We start from the raw sequence: 13,700 nt of genomic DNA, 5'->3' as shown, positions 1-13,700 counted from the left end.
CTGCTGGGCATACACACTGAGGAAACCAGAAGGGAAAGAGACACGTGTACCCCAATGTTCATCGCAGCACTGTTTATAATAGCCAGGACATGGAAGCAACCTAGATGTCCATCAGCAGATGAATGGATAAGAAAGCTGTGGTACATATACACAATGGAGTATTACTCAGCCATTAAAAAGAATTCATTTGAATCTGTTCTAATGAGATGGATGAAACTGGAGCCTATTATACAGAGTGAAGTAAGCCAGAAAGAAAAACACCAATACAGTATACTAACACATATATACGGAATTTAGAAAGATGGTAACAATAACCCTGTGTACGAGACAGCAAAAGAGACACTGATGTATAGATCAGTCTTATGGACTCTGTGGGAGAGGGAGAGGGTGGGAAGATTTGGGAGAATGGCATTGAAACATATATACTATCATGTATGAAACGAGTTGCCAGTCCAGGTTCGATGCACGATACTGGATGCTCGGGGCTGGTGCACTGGGACGACCCAGAGGGATGGTATGGGGAGGGAGGAGGGAGGAGGGTTCAGGATGGGGAACACATGTATACCTGTGGCGGATTCATTTCGATATTTGGCAAAACCAATACAATATTGTAAAGTTTAAAAATAAAATAAAATTAAAAAAATAAATTAAAAAAAAAAAAATCCAGGTCTTGGTTTCTGAGCAACCAGTTCAGGGCCTGTCCCTGCTACTTACTAGTCGTGTGACTTCTGCTGATCTCTCTGAGCCTCAATTCCCCATCTGTAAATTAGGGATCAAACTAGGACTGCCATCACAGGGTTTTGTGAAGATTAAATGAGATCGTGTTGGGAATTGGCGTTTCAGGAGTCAGGGATACTGTGATTCACCACCTGCCTGGAGCCTGTAGCAAATTCTGCCTGGGAGCTCTGAGCTGCTGCAGAAAGAGGAGGGGTTGTGCTTCTAGTTGGGGAAATAAGACCAGTCCATGAGAGAAAATAGAGAGCAAATTAAAAGCTAAATTGTGATGCAGGCCACAGACAGTTTAGGGTTTATATGAGATAACAGATGATTTGGATGGTTAAGGAGGTCTCAGAGCGTGCAGAGCTGCTGACTGATGGGACCAGAGGAATCTTTTTAAAAAAAAAAAAAAAAAAACTTTTAATTTTGTATTGGGATGTAGCTGATTAATGGGGCTTCCCATGTGGCACTAGTGGTGAAGATCCTTCCTGCCAGTGCAAGAGACATAAGAGACACGGGTTTGATCCCTGGGTTGGGAAGATCCCTTGGAGAAGGGCATGGCAACCCACTCCAGTATTTCTGCCTGAAGAATCTCATGGACAGAGGAGCCTGGCGGGTTACAGTCCATTGTGTCACAAAGAGTTGGACATGACTAAAGCAACTTAGCACACATAGCTGATTATTAATGCTGTGATAGTTTCAGGTGGACAGCAAAGGAGAATGTATCCATTCTCCCCCGAACTCCCTTCCCATTCAGGCTGCCATATAACTCTGAGAAGAGTTCCCTGTGCTATACAGTAGGTCCTTGTTGGTACTCTATTTTAAATACAGTGGTGTGTACTTGTCCATCTCAGATTCCCTAACTATCCCTTCCCGCATCCTTCCTCCTGGCAACCATAAACTCATTCTCAAAGTTTGTGAGTCCATTTCTGTTTTGCAAATAATTTCATTTGTATCATTTCTTTGTAGATTTCACATATAAGAGATGTCATATGATATTTCTCCTCTGTCTGACTTATTTCACTCAGTATGACAATCTCTAGGTCCATCCATATTGTTGCAAATGGTACTATTTCATTCTTTTTCATGGCTGAGTAATATTCCATTATAGATATGAACCACTTTGGGGACTACAAGAATCTTTGGTTCAGTGAAGATCATTCTTGCAAGGCCAAGTTAGGGCAGATTCAGGCTGATCCAGCTCTGTGAAGCCCACCTGGTAGGCTCTGAAGAACTTCTACTGCCCCAGAGCAGTTTGCCCTCGGGTTTATTAAGCACCTAATATGTGATAAGCTTCCTGGTGGCTCAGTGGTATAGAATCTGCCTGCCAGTGTAGGAGATGTGGGTTCAATCCCTGGGTTGGGAAGATCCCCTGGAGAAGGAAATGACAACTCATTCTAATATTCTTGCCTGGGAATCCCATGGCTATAGTCCATGGGGTCGCAAAAGAGGCAGACACAACTTAGCTACTAAACAATAGCCACAACAAAAATGTGGTAAGCATACATTACGGAACAGCTTTGGTTTCACAAAACATTATTTTGGGAAATATATGATTTGGAGACTTGCTGTTAAATATATAACCTAGATGCTTCCTGGGTAGATGTTTGGCAGAACTGAAAAGCTCACTTGTTTTTTTGTGATGAGAACCCAATTTAGAAGTCTTTCAGAACAAACCTAGGCTTGGTTAGGTATGATTTTACTCTGTAATTCCTGCCCTTCCTTTATTTTTCTAGTCATGCAAATCTTCCTTATTTAGAAAAAAATATTAGTTACAGGTTGCTTTTTTTTTTTTTTAATCCAAATACCCAGTGCACTTGGTTTTGTGGTTATGTAGGAGAATGGGCCAGTCTTAGGAGATGCAGCTAAAACATTTAGGGCTGATGTATCACTATGTGTAAACTCACTCCCAAATGTTTCAAAGACAGATAGATTGATAGAAAACAGGGGGAAATAGTAGCAATTGTTGAACCTAGATGGGAGGGTTTGTGAGTGTTCTTTGTCCTATTTTTCCATTTTTCTCTATGTTTGGAAATCATCAAATGAAAAAGTAGAGAAAACTCATTGAATTATAGGGGGAAAATGAAATGAGAGGAATGGCTGTGCTTTCCTGGCTGGTAGTTTTAGGATCTAGCCTAGGGCACTTCCCTTTTCATGCCTGGAGTTGGGCAGTGTTTCCCTCACACTTCAGGGTTCTTTAAAGCTTGGGCAGTTCCCACAGGCCTCTGATTTCTGCTCTCTGCCTCTCAGTGTCTCCATCTTCAGCCTGCTGGTCTTTCTGAGGATTTGCCAGACCCTGCCCTGGCTGCCATGGTAACAGAGCAGACCCTGGAGGAGGCTGAGAAAGGACGGAGAGCCTCTTACTTTTAAGACTTCTAAATGTGGCTTCTTTTAGGGACAGGTTGTATGAACCTCAGGAATCCCTGAGCAAGCACCTGTCAGCTTCAAGTCTTGCGCAAAGGGCTGGGGTTGGGGTAGGGGGAGTGGACCGAGAACCTCTCCTTTGGTTGGGGTTGGGGGGCCAGGCAGCTCTTATGGAGGAAATACACTGCACTGAGCTTATCGAGAGATTAATGTCTTCCTGATGGCGCTTCAAGGGTGATTTAGAATCTGAGCTCTTTTGACCTTATTTGCTAACTTTAGACCTAACCTCTACATAGCACGTAATACCCTGGGGAATAGTGTTCATTCATTCCTTCCACCCATACTGACCGAGTGCTTATTTTGGCCCCCTCGCCCCCTTCCCCCCTCTACCCCCCCAACCCCCCGCACTGCGCCAGTGCTGGGGACACAGGGCCCCAACTGTGCCTTCACACTGCAGTTGCCCCAGGGGATGGGAGAGGAGGTAGCGGGTCAGGGCAGATTTGTTCGGAAGGGTGGGGACCAGAGGAGGTAAACCAGGGCTTGAAGGGAGACAAAGGGAGGTGCGTTCTTGGTGGCTGGGGGGCCCCGTGAGTGAAGGCACCATCTGATCAGTGCGCATTCTCTGGGCTAATGGAGACGAGGGGGCCTTGGTCAAGCTGGGAAAAACCTAAAATTAGCCTGACCAGCTGGGTCCGGATGGTGTGGGACTCCCCCCTTACCGCCCTGGCCTCCTCCTCAGGTTTCAGAGAGCAGGAACGTGTGCCCGGACCACTCGTGCTTTGCCCAGGTCACAGCAAGCAGAACAGGGTAGCCGGGGCCAGGCTGGGCAGTGGCGGGGTGCAGGGGTGGGGGGTGGGCAGCTCCCGGCAGAGATGTGGTCGCCCCCATGGGAGAACCCCAAGCCCTGCAGAGCCTGATGAAAGAGAAGGGGGAGCCCCTGCCCCCCACCTTCCCCTCTCTGTCTTGACACCACTTCCTCTTTGGCGTCCTCGTGCTCCGTCCGACCCGATCTGCGGGCCTGAGTGGGGCCAGCTACTGGTCAGCACGCCCCCCTGCAAACCAGAGCCAGGGGTGGGGCCGGCCCCAGCGGGGGCGGGGCCAGCCTCACTGTGGGAGCGGGGGGCGGGGCGGAGGCAGAGGCCTGGGGCAGGCAACTTCCGGGGGCGATGGGGGAGGAGGGATCAGAAGCCTCCCTCTCCCTCCCCCGCCCCCCACCCCCCCCGCCCCCCCCCGCCCCCCCCCGCCCCCCCCCCCCCGCCACAGCTCCCCTGTGCCAGTCTCCTCTCCGACCTTGCCTGAAATTCCCTCCATTACTCACCGTCGGGCAAAGAGCAGGGTGCTGTCATCAAGCCTTAGAAGTTGTCTGAGAAGCTAATCTTGCCTTAGAAGGCCCTGGAGCCGGTGTGAGCGAGTGAGGAGTAGCAAGGAGGGCGGGTAGGGAGGTGAGAAGGAGACGGCTCAGACTGGGGATGCCGGCAGAGTCGGGGCTGGGGAGCTGGGCAGCCTCTATGGTGCCCTCTACCCCTTGCCCCGTGCAGGGCCATCCCCGACATCAGACATCACCATGTGCTTCCTCTTATATTACATCTCCACCCCCACCCCAGTTCATCTGTGGAAACCCTCAGCCCCGCCAGCACCTCTGAATGTGATGTTGGGAGATAAGATCTTTAGAGAGGTAATTCAGTTAAAATGAAGGTGTGCCCGAATCCAATGTGTGTGCTGTTTGCTTTGTCGCTCAGTCATGTCCAAGGCTTTGGGACCCCATGGACTGTAGCCAGCCAGGCTCCTCTGTCCATGGAATTCACCAGGCAAGAGTACTGGAGTGGGTTGCCATTTGCTACTCCAGGGGATCTTCCTGACCCAGGGATCGAACTCACATCTCTTGCATTGGCAGGTGGGTTCCCTACCACCGAGCCACCAGGGAAGCCCCATCCAATGTGACCAGTGTCCTTATAAGAAGAGGCAGTCAGGACACAGACACACACATACAGAGACAACCACAGGAGGACATGTGGAGAAGACACCACCTGCAAGCCCAGGAGAGAGGCCTTGGAAGGAACCAGCCCTGCCAACTCTATCTTGAACATCTACCTTCAGGACTATGAGAAGATAAATGTTGGTTGCGGAAGCCCCCTTGTCTGTGGTGCTTATCATGGCGGCCCAGGTGGACCAGCAGTCTCTCTCCCCAGAATGCCCTGTCTGGTGCCTTCTGTTCATTCATTTTCTTGCCATCTTTTCTCCTGCGTCACCCACCCCAACTTTCACACGGCTCTAATTTGCAAATGCCATCTGTGGACGTGAGGTCTCCTTGTCTGCAGCTGTGCTGGAAACTTCTGGAGAACCGAGCACAGGCTGGAGGGCCCAGGAAGGCTTCCAGAGAAGGTGTGATGATCGCAAGCCCCGTCGCAAACTGCTCACTCTAAGCTAATGATAACAAGAGCCATTCTATGCAGAGTCGTCGGAGCTCTGCCGTGTCCCCTGGACCTGCTAAGCATCCCACATGCCTGGCAGCAGAATTTACTGAAATATTATCTTGAGGTTCCTCCCTCCACCTGCCTGCCTGCACCCCCTTCCCAGCACACCATGTTTGTATGTCCTGGCCTCGGGAAGTGATGGCACTTAGAATGGCCTGTCCACCAAAGACTTCAGCAGATGGCAAATCAGCCGTGATCCCCTAGAAATAATATTATAACTGGTACACAAGTCCCACTTCCCAGCTTCACATCCCTTCTTTGGCAGACTGGAAGGGGACAAAACCTCTAAGAAGCAGCGATATGAAGTGGTGGCCACCCCTTCCCCTCACCTCCAACTGCCCCCTGCCCGGCTGCCATGGGTATCATGCTCACCATGGGAGACCCCAGGGTGAGGGGTAAAAATGGAAGTTGCAGGATGCTGGTGCACAGGGGCCCCACGTGTGTGAATGAGACAGGAGGGTACATTGTTAAAGAAGCAAAATTCACCCGCTCTAGATCCATAGCCCTAGGCCCCACCTCTACCAGTTCTGGACTCTCCTGCCAGCCCTGGTGGTGCTGCTGGTGGGCGTGGTCTTGGGCCAGGCTCTTGGCGACAGCCCTGACATCACCAGGGGTCCGATGTGTCACCCTCCCTGCCTGTTCTGAGCTCTGCTAAGAGCGGTGCTCTAGGCACCTACCCAGTGTCTAGTTTCCCCTTCTTTCTACCCAGTTAAAATACTCCCTAGGATTCTCTGTAGCTAGTGGTGACCATGTTGACCTACTTCTGTCCAATAGAATAAGAGGAGAAGTCAGCAAGTAGATACTGAAAAAGGATCTGACTCAAGAGCTGACACATTTGTCAGCTCTTTACCTCTGATTCACTCTTTCCCCTTTCAACCTTCCTGGAAGACAATTTGGATGCCTGGAGGTGCAGCAACCACCTTTCACCCATGAGGACAAAAACCGGGTGCTGAGTGTGGGAGAGGAGAAATATAGAAGGAATCTGGCTGATGTTTCTGTGTCAACACTGACCCTTTTACTGCCAACTCTGAACTTATTTTTTCAAGAGACTGAAAAGAAAACCTGTTTGTTTAAACTCCTTTTACTCTAGGTTTCAGGTACTTGCAGGAACGCATAGCACTAACTGACACACAGCCCTTCCTATACAAACTCTGGTGGCTTCTTTTGAAATCTCAGCATGTACCCCAGCCAACCCTAGAGCAGCCCCACCCAAGGATAGCTGTGCCTCTACCCTGAGCCCAGCCCCCTGAGGCAGTTTGGCTCAGAAGAGTGCAGAGTGTAGGGGCACAAGCTCAGAGAGGTTAAGTGACTTGTCTTGCATCACACAGCTAATAAGAACAGAGTAAGTGTCAAAGTAAGATCTTCAGTCTCAGCACCATTTCTTCTCCAGTACTAGGGTGGGTGAGAGTGGGCAGAGATGTGGGTGTTCACAGGTCAGTGAATCTGATGTGATTCCTTAGGAAAATAATAATAAAAATAGTAGATCAAAACCTCTCTGAAGGCTTTGCAAATGTTTCCTCAAGGAGGCCTACCCTGACCACTCTTAAAAAATTTCAAACCCCTATTTCTTGATGTTATTACCCTACTCTATTTTTTTTTAAGTCACTTTCTAGCAGAGTATTTAACTTACTTTTATTGTGTTGGCTATACCACGTCGGTCACCTCTCTCTCCACCCCAGATGTAAGCCCCACAGAAATAAAGGTCTTGGTCTGCTTTGCTCACGAATACATTCTAAGAGCCTAGAATAATGCTGGCATAAAGAAGGTATTTGAACTGAATTAAATTGGGATGTTTCCTGGGCACCAACCATTAGGGGCTAAATTGTATTCCCTCCAAAATTCGTATGCTGAAGTCCGCACACCTAGTATGTCAGAATGTGATTGTATGTGGAGACAGGGTCTTTGAAGAGGTAATAAAGTTAAAATGAGGCCCTTAGGGTGAGCCCTAATCCAGTATGACCAGCATCCATATAAGAAGAGACTAGGACACAGAGAAGGAAGCCCACGTGAAGACAACAGAGAGATGAAGTCCACCTACAAGCCATGGAGAGAGACCTCAGAAGAAACTAACCTTGCTGACACTCTGACTGCAGTCTTCTGGCCTCCAGCATTGTAAGAAGATAAATTTTTCTAGTTTAAACCACCCAGTCTGTGCTCCTTTGTTATGCAGCCCAAGTAGCACCCAGCTGTGTGTGAAAGGCCTGTACGGGTTGTCTCATCTGATCTTAACCGCAACCTTGAGAGATAAGTACTTACTTTTCAAATGCAGAAACTGAAGCCCAGGAAGTGATGATGGGGGTGCCTGCTGGGGGTACAGCTTGGGGTGCTAGGCCTCCTGGAGCTGCGGGGAGGGAGCCCCAGCTGCTGACCCACCAGGGCCTCCTTCTCATCTGGAGTTCTGTGGACAGTCAGGCCTGACCTCCATCTGCCCCACTCCCAATCCCACCCCTGAACCGGTCTATGCTAGACCCCTCACCAGCTAACCTGCTCTCCCAGCAGCTTTGTACAGACCTGTAATCTGAGAGCCACCCAAAGAAACAAGTGTCTATGGTTCTGACACTGAGGCCAGTGGGAGGAGAAGAAGGAAGACAGCTTTGGGGAGAAGCATTTTTCTGCAGACTAACTGGAAGCAGTTAGTCCTGATGTACTGACCACAGGCCTGTCCCGAGAGGCAGAACCCCCCAAGACAAGGGTGTGAGAAGTTCTTCAGACAGCACCTCTAGTCAGGATAACAGCAGTGGTTGGCATTCATTGAGGTCCCACCAGGTGCCCAGCTTTGTCCTCAAGATATGATGGAGACTTTCTCCTTTCATCCTCTGAGCAGCCCTGTGAGAGGGTCACTGATATTATCGCCACTTTACAGGTGAGGAAGCGGAGGTTCAACGAGCTCCAGTGACTCACATGTGGTCGGGCTGCGATCCCTTCTGACTTCAGCCCTGGGTCCCTGCACCATGAACTGACGCTGATTGTACTCCTTGCCAAGTGCTGCCTTGGGTTGTAGATGGTCTGGCCTTTTCCCCAAACTCCTTGCTCTAGAGAGTTAGGAAAGAAATTCGTGGAAAAAAGGATGGAAACTCTGACGACTAGTGTGACAAAGGTCTGAACTAGTAGTTGGCAATCTCCCATGCCTACCCTCCACCACCCCTCGAAGATCGCCTCCACCTGGGAGCTGAGGCTGTCTGCCCCGTCTGGCCTGTCTTCCCCTCCAAGGCCACCCTGTGCTCATCTTGGCCAGGGTCACTGGGAGGTGGAGGTGCCCCTACCACCAGCTCTCCGTGGTCGGCAGCCGGCTTTGGAACAGCCTAGTCAGTCACCAGTCGATGGGGGATTGTTCGGGCCTTCCCAGGGCGACCAGGGCAACCTGGAGAGGGTCTGAAGCCAGGCCTGTGGGTCCTGGGCAGAGACCCTCCTGTGCTCTTCCCTCAGGACTCCTCCCCTTCAGTGACAGTGTGAGGGGCTCCTTTTGTGCTGAGACTGCTAAGTAGGGGAGCCTCCTGAGATCTCCCGACGATCTGCTGTGTGAGCTTGGTTTCTGCAGTCTTGCTGGGAACTTCAGTCCTCTCTGCTGGCCTCCCAGCCCTGGACACTCTGCGGGTCAGAATCTGGATAAAGGTGGACCAAGGAGGCTCTCCTTTAACCCCTCCCTGGAGGACAGCTGCCTGTGAGCCACGCGTGAGTGTGGCAGACTGATGGGGCTGGCATGCCTCCCACCCCCGTGAGGACTGGGCCATCTGTGTGTGTATGTTAGGGGAGGGGGTCCTCAGGGATGGAGCCCAGGAGCATGGCCCTTGCCTGTTGACCAGCCTGCCCTGCACATTCCCTGCCCCCCCACCCCCAGGAAGGTGCCTGGCACAGGAAGAGGGCAGTGGTGTCACCCGGCTGGATGCAGAGGGCAGGTGGACTGGACGGCCTTGGGGAGAAGCCAGAGGACATGACGAGGCTGCCCTGGGCCCCGCCCGCCCGACCGAGCCTGAGGAAGTAGCAGGGCCCCAGCTTCAGGTGCCCACAGGGCCGCCTCCGCTGGGCAAGTGCCATCGGCCACACCTCTGAGGGGGCGGGGCCCGGCGCAGGCTGGTGGAGGGTCACTACGAGGAGGGGGGGGTCCCCGTGGGTCCGGGCGGGGCCCTCCTAACCACACGTATCCCACTTTACAGGCTGGCTTCGGGCTCTTCTTTAGAAAAAATAGCATAACTTGCCTTTGCCTTTGGAACCTGTCAGCCACTGAAGCCCTATCTTCACTTAGCAGACACCCAACACCCTGTTTCTCATTTTCGGGATGATTCTGCAAGTTCTAGAAATTAAAACCCGCTGCATTCTAAAAAGGTGCTTTCTCTCTCCCCCAACCCCCACCCAGGGAAATGGGCAACACAGACCTCATGATTCCACAGGACACCTCTGGCAACTTGCGGCTCAAAGGGCAGGAAGAGAAGAGCAGGACTAGGCTCACTAGGCAGGTCGGGGTTCCTGAGATCACTGGGGTGCTTGGGGAGAGCTGGGCAGGCAGGCAACGCCGGAGGGTGTGGGAGGGATCTGGGAAGCCCCAGAGGGCAGCAGAGGCCTGGCTGCTTCAGCCTCAACAGAGGCTGAGGGCATGCCAGTCTGGGCAGTGCCATTCTCAATGGGAGCGCGGGCGTGGAGCAGAGACTGTCCCAGGGGTTCTGGTCACCCAGACCCGTAGCTGAGCGTCCCAGGGACATCGCTGTATGGCCTGCTCAGGGCAGCTGCTGTTGGTTCCCCGTCAAGATTGTGGAGGAGTCACTGGAGGCCTGGGAGGAAGCAGGTAGCCTGAGCCTCTGTCTGCCGGATGAAGAATTTTCCTTCGGAAGAGTCTGTAGAGGATGTGACGGGTGCAGGGCCCTTGACTCCATGAAGGGTGCTACCCCCAGAGCGGGGTTGGTGGCAGGGCAGGGATGGTCCTCACGTCCAGGAAAGAGTCATTGTGGGGCATCTGCTGTGTGGTCAGTCAGCGCAGGACTGGGGCCGAGAACTGTGGCTAGGACACGGCCACTGAGGGGTCAGCGGCCCCAGCCCAGGGGCACTGGCTACCACTCACCCATCACTCCCTTTTGGGGGACATTTCCCTTCATGAAGTAGTTCCTTCCAGATGCCACAAAGACTCTGATGTGTGCAGGACACTGGGGAAGAAGGTGACAAGTCCAACAAGAGGCAGAAAGGCCCAGGCACCCAAAGAAGCAGACACAGAATGTGGGTTCCACTGTGGGGTCGTGGGGTGGTCCGTGGCCATGGAGCAGGTGGCCTTGGACTAGGCCTTGAGGGTAGTGTGGGCCTCAGATTGAGATACCAGGGGGCGAGGATCACGAGGGAAGGGGTGGTGTGAGAACTGGCCTGAGCAATCACAATTAAAATGACAACAGCTAGAGTAATGAGGGTAGGGCTTGTCAAGTCAATAAGGGTGTGAAAGAGGCTCTGGAGCACTGGCCCCAGGCTTGGCGCAGGGTGAGCAGTTGGCAAATGGCAGTTGTTATTATGACCAGGAGCCGGACCCCTGCCCCCCACTGCAACCCCCCCTGCAAACTGTGAAATGAGCCGGTGCCCTGGGTTTTGAGCATCAGCCTATTTTGTATTAAAAAGCAGAGACATCACTTTGCTGGCCAAGGTCTGCATAGTCAAAGCTATGGTTTTTCCAGTAGTCATGTATGGATGTGAGAGTTGGACCATAAAGGAGGCTGAGCGCTGAAGTATTGGTGCTTTCGAACTGCGGTGCTGGAGAAGACTCTTGAGAGTCCCTTGGACAGCAAGGATATCCAACCAGTCCATCCTAAAGGAAATCAGTCCTGAATATTCATTGGAAGGCCTGATGCTGAAGCTCAAGCTCCAATACTTTGGCCACCTGATGCGAAGGGCTGACTCTCTGGAAAAGCCCCTGATGGTGGGAAAGATTGAAGGCCGGAAGAGAAGGGGATAACAGAGTATGAGATGGTTGGATGGCATCCATTGGCACCAACTCAATGGACATGAGTTTGAGCAAGCTCCAGGAGTTGGTGATGGACAGGGAAGCCTGGCGTGCTGCAGTCCTTGGGGCACAAAGAGTCGGACATGACTTAGCAACTGAACAACAACTATTTTGGATGCCCTTTTGCACCCTTTCTGCCCTTTAACCCATTTCCTGCCCCCAGGGTCAGGGCTGGACCCCAGGTGGACCCAGCCCTCCATAGCTCAGCTCCTCTGAGCTGAGACCCAGCGTGGTGGCATGGCAGCCCCACTGCCCTGGCCCCCGGCCCAGACACGAACACGTGAACCCCACTCCAGTGGATGAAGGCGTCCTTTCACCTTGCCTGGGCCTGTCCTCTGGGGGTGATACGGGACAGGGCTGGGGGCCAGCTCCTGTGAAACTTGGGGCTGCTTCAGCCTCTGGAGCGATGCCTTTACTGCCCAGAGTGAAGTGGGGTCCAGGTATCCTTTCGGTTAGCCCAGGGTTGCCCCAAGGCACCTTGGAGAGTGTTTCAGAACTCAGATGAGGAAACTCCACCCTGACTTCAACTCAGAGAAGCCAGGGCCTCATTCAGAGGACCCTGCCCCAAAACCTGCTCCCCATGCAGAGACCTGTCACCTACGCAGATCTTAATCTCCCAGCCTGCCTGGGGACTCCATTCCCACACATATCCAAGGGACTAGGGCTCATCTCACCCTCCCCTCCTCCCCCAGGCCCTCGTCTTCTCCTACCTGCTGTCTGTTATTACACTAGCCTTTCAGTGTCTGGCCCCCCTCCAGATGTTCTCCTTCAGGGCCCTGCTCCAAACAGCTAAGCAAGAATCTTTTTAGAAGCGCAAAGCCCACTGCCAGAGTTCCCCTTAATGGCTTTCACTTACCTTCCAGCTAAAACTCCAATTCCTTAGCAACAAGCCCTCCTCCCCATGTTCAGCTTATCCCTCTCCTTCTTGCCCACCCATTTCTTGGACCTGGGGGCCCAGGTCCACTGAAATCTCCCCCCTAAAACCCCTGGACCTTTACTTTCTTGGAACCCGCACACATTTGTAGCTGATCCCTCTGCCTGGAATACCTAATTCACCCCAGACCTTTTTCTCCCTCCTAACTTCTACTTATCTTGACTTTTATTTTCAATGTTTATGTCACTATATGACTTGTAGATTTTTTTTTCTTTAAGTGGAAATGTCCACAGTGTTTGCTGGCTACTGGTGTAATGCATGGTAACTCTGCTCAGGGTCCCTGCATTGCAATGCCTTCCTCTTTTCCCATCTGGGCGCTTTCAATCTGGATTCCCTGGTGACTCTGAACTGCACATAGGTAGTTATACCTATAATGGTTCATGCCTGTCAGTTTCTCAATGTTCTATCCTCAGTACCCAGCAGTTCCTGAATTATTTTGGTTGTTTGATAATAATATTCATCAAAATATTTTTAACATATCTTCTGTTTCAAAGCTATAGGACTAAGTGTAAGCTATAGGTATAAGTGTCTGAATGTTTTAAATTAAAATATTAAAGAGTTCTACAACTCATTTTCTAGCTGGAGCCCCTTTTCTGCCTCAAGGTGGATACTTAAGCCAATTCCAGAAAATCCACTTTCTATGGCCCCCCATTCCTGTCCAATTTATGCTTTTTATTCCATTTTCTCTTCCTCACTTCTGTTGCTGTTGTTTTACTGTTCAGTGGCTAAGTCATGTTCGACTCTTTGTGACCCCAAGGACCACTCTTCTGTCCTTCACTATCTTCCGGAGTCTGCTCAAATTCATAACAGGATCCAAGTTAGGGTGCCTCTTGGAAGGGTCTGGACACTGGAGGGGAAGAATTGGGTCTTGGGAGACCACGCTGAAGCCTGGCTGGCATCTGCTCTGTCCTTTGTTTCATAGTAGGCAGATTTCCCCCAGCCTTTGCTGAGATAGCCTCTCAACGTGTCACAGAGGACAGAAAGGGGGCAACCACTGAGTGTGGGTCAGTAGCTTCATTGGACCTGTTCCCTTTCAAATCCCAAACCTCAAGATCCTACCTTTCAAGGGGCCTCAGAGCAGAAGGGATGGATTCGAGTAATGATCCACCCACCTCCCAGCTCCTTCCTCAACGTGAGTAGGGGCTGGAAGTGAGCCTGAGCCTTGCAGAAGTCTCTGCACTATCTGAAAGAGCACAGTAATGAGTCTCTAAATATGCAAAGAGCCCCGTGGGAGCCG

Source organism: Bos indicus, chromosome 2 (assembly GCF_029378745.1).
Source record: "Bos indicus isolate NIAB-ARS_2022 breed Sahiwal x Tharparkar chromosome 2, NIAB-ARS_B.indTharparkar_mat_pri_1.0, whole genome shotgun sequence".
Lineage (NCBI taxonomy): Eukaryota > Metazoa > Chordata > Mammalia > Artiodactyla > Bovidae > Bos > Bos indicus.
This window is presented reverse-complemented; position numbering follows the sequence as displayed.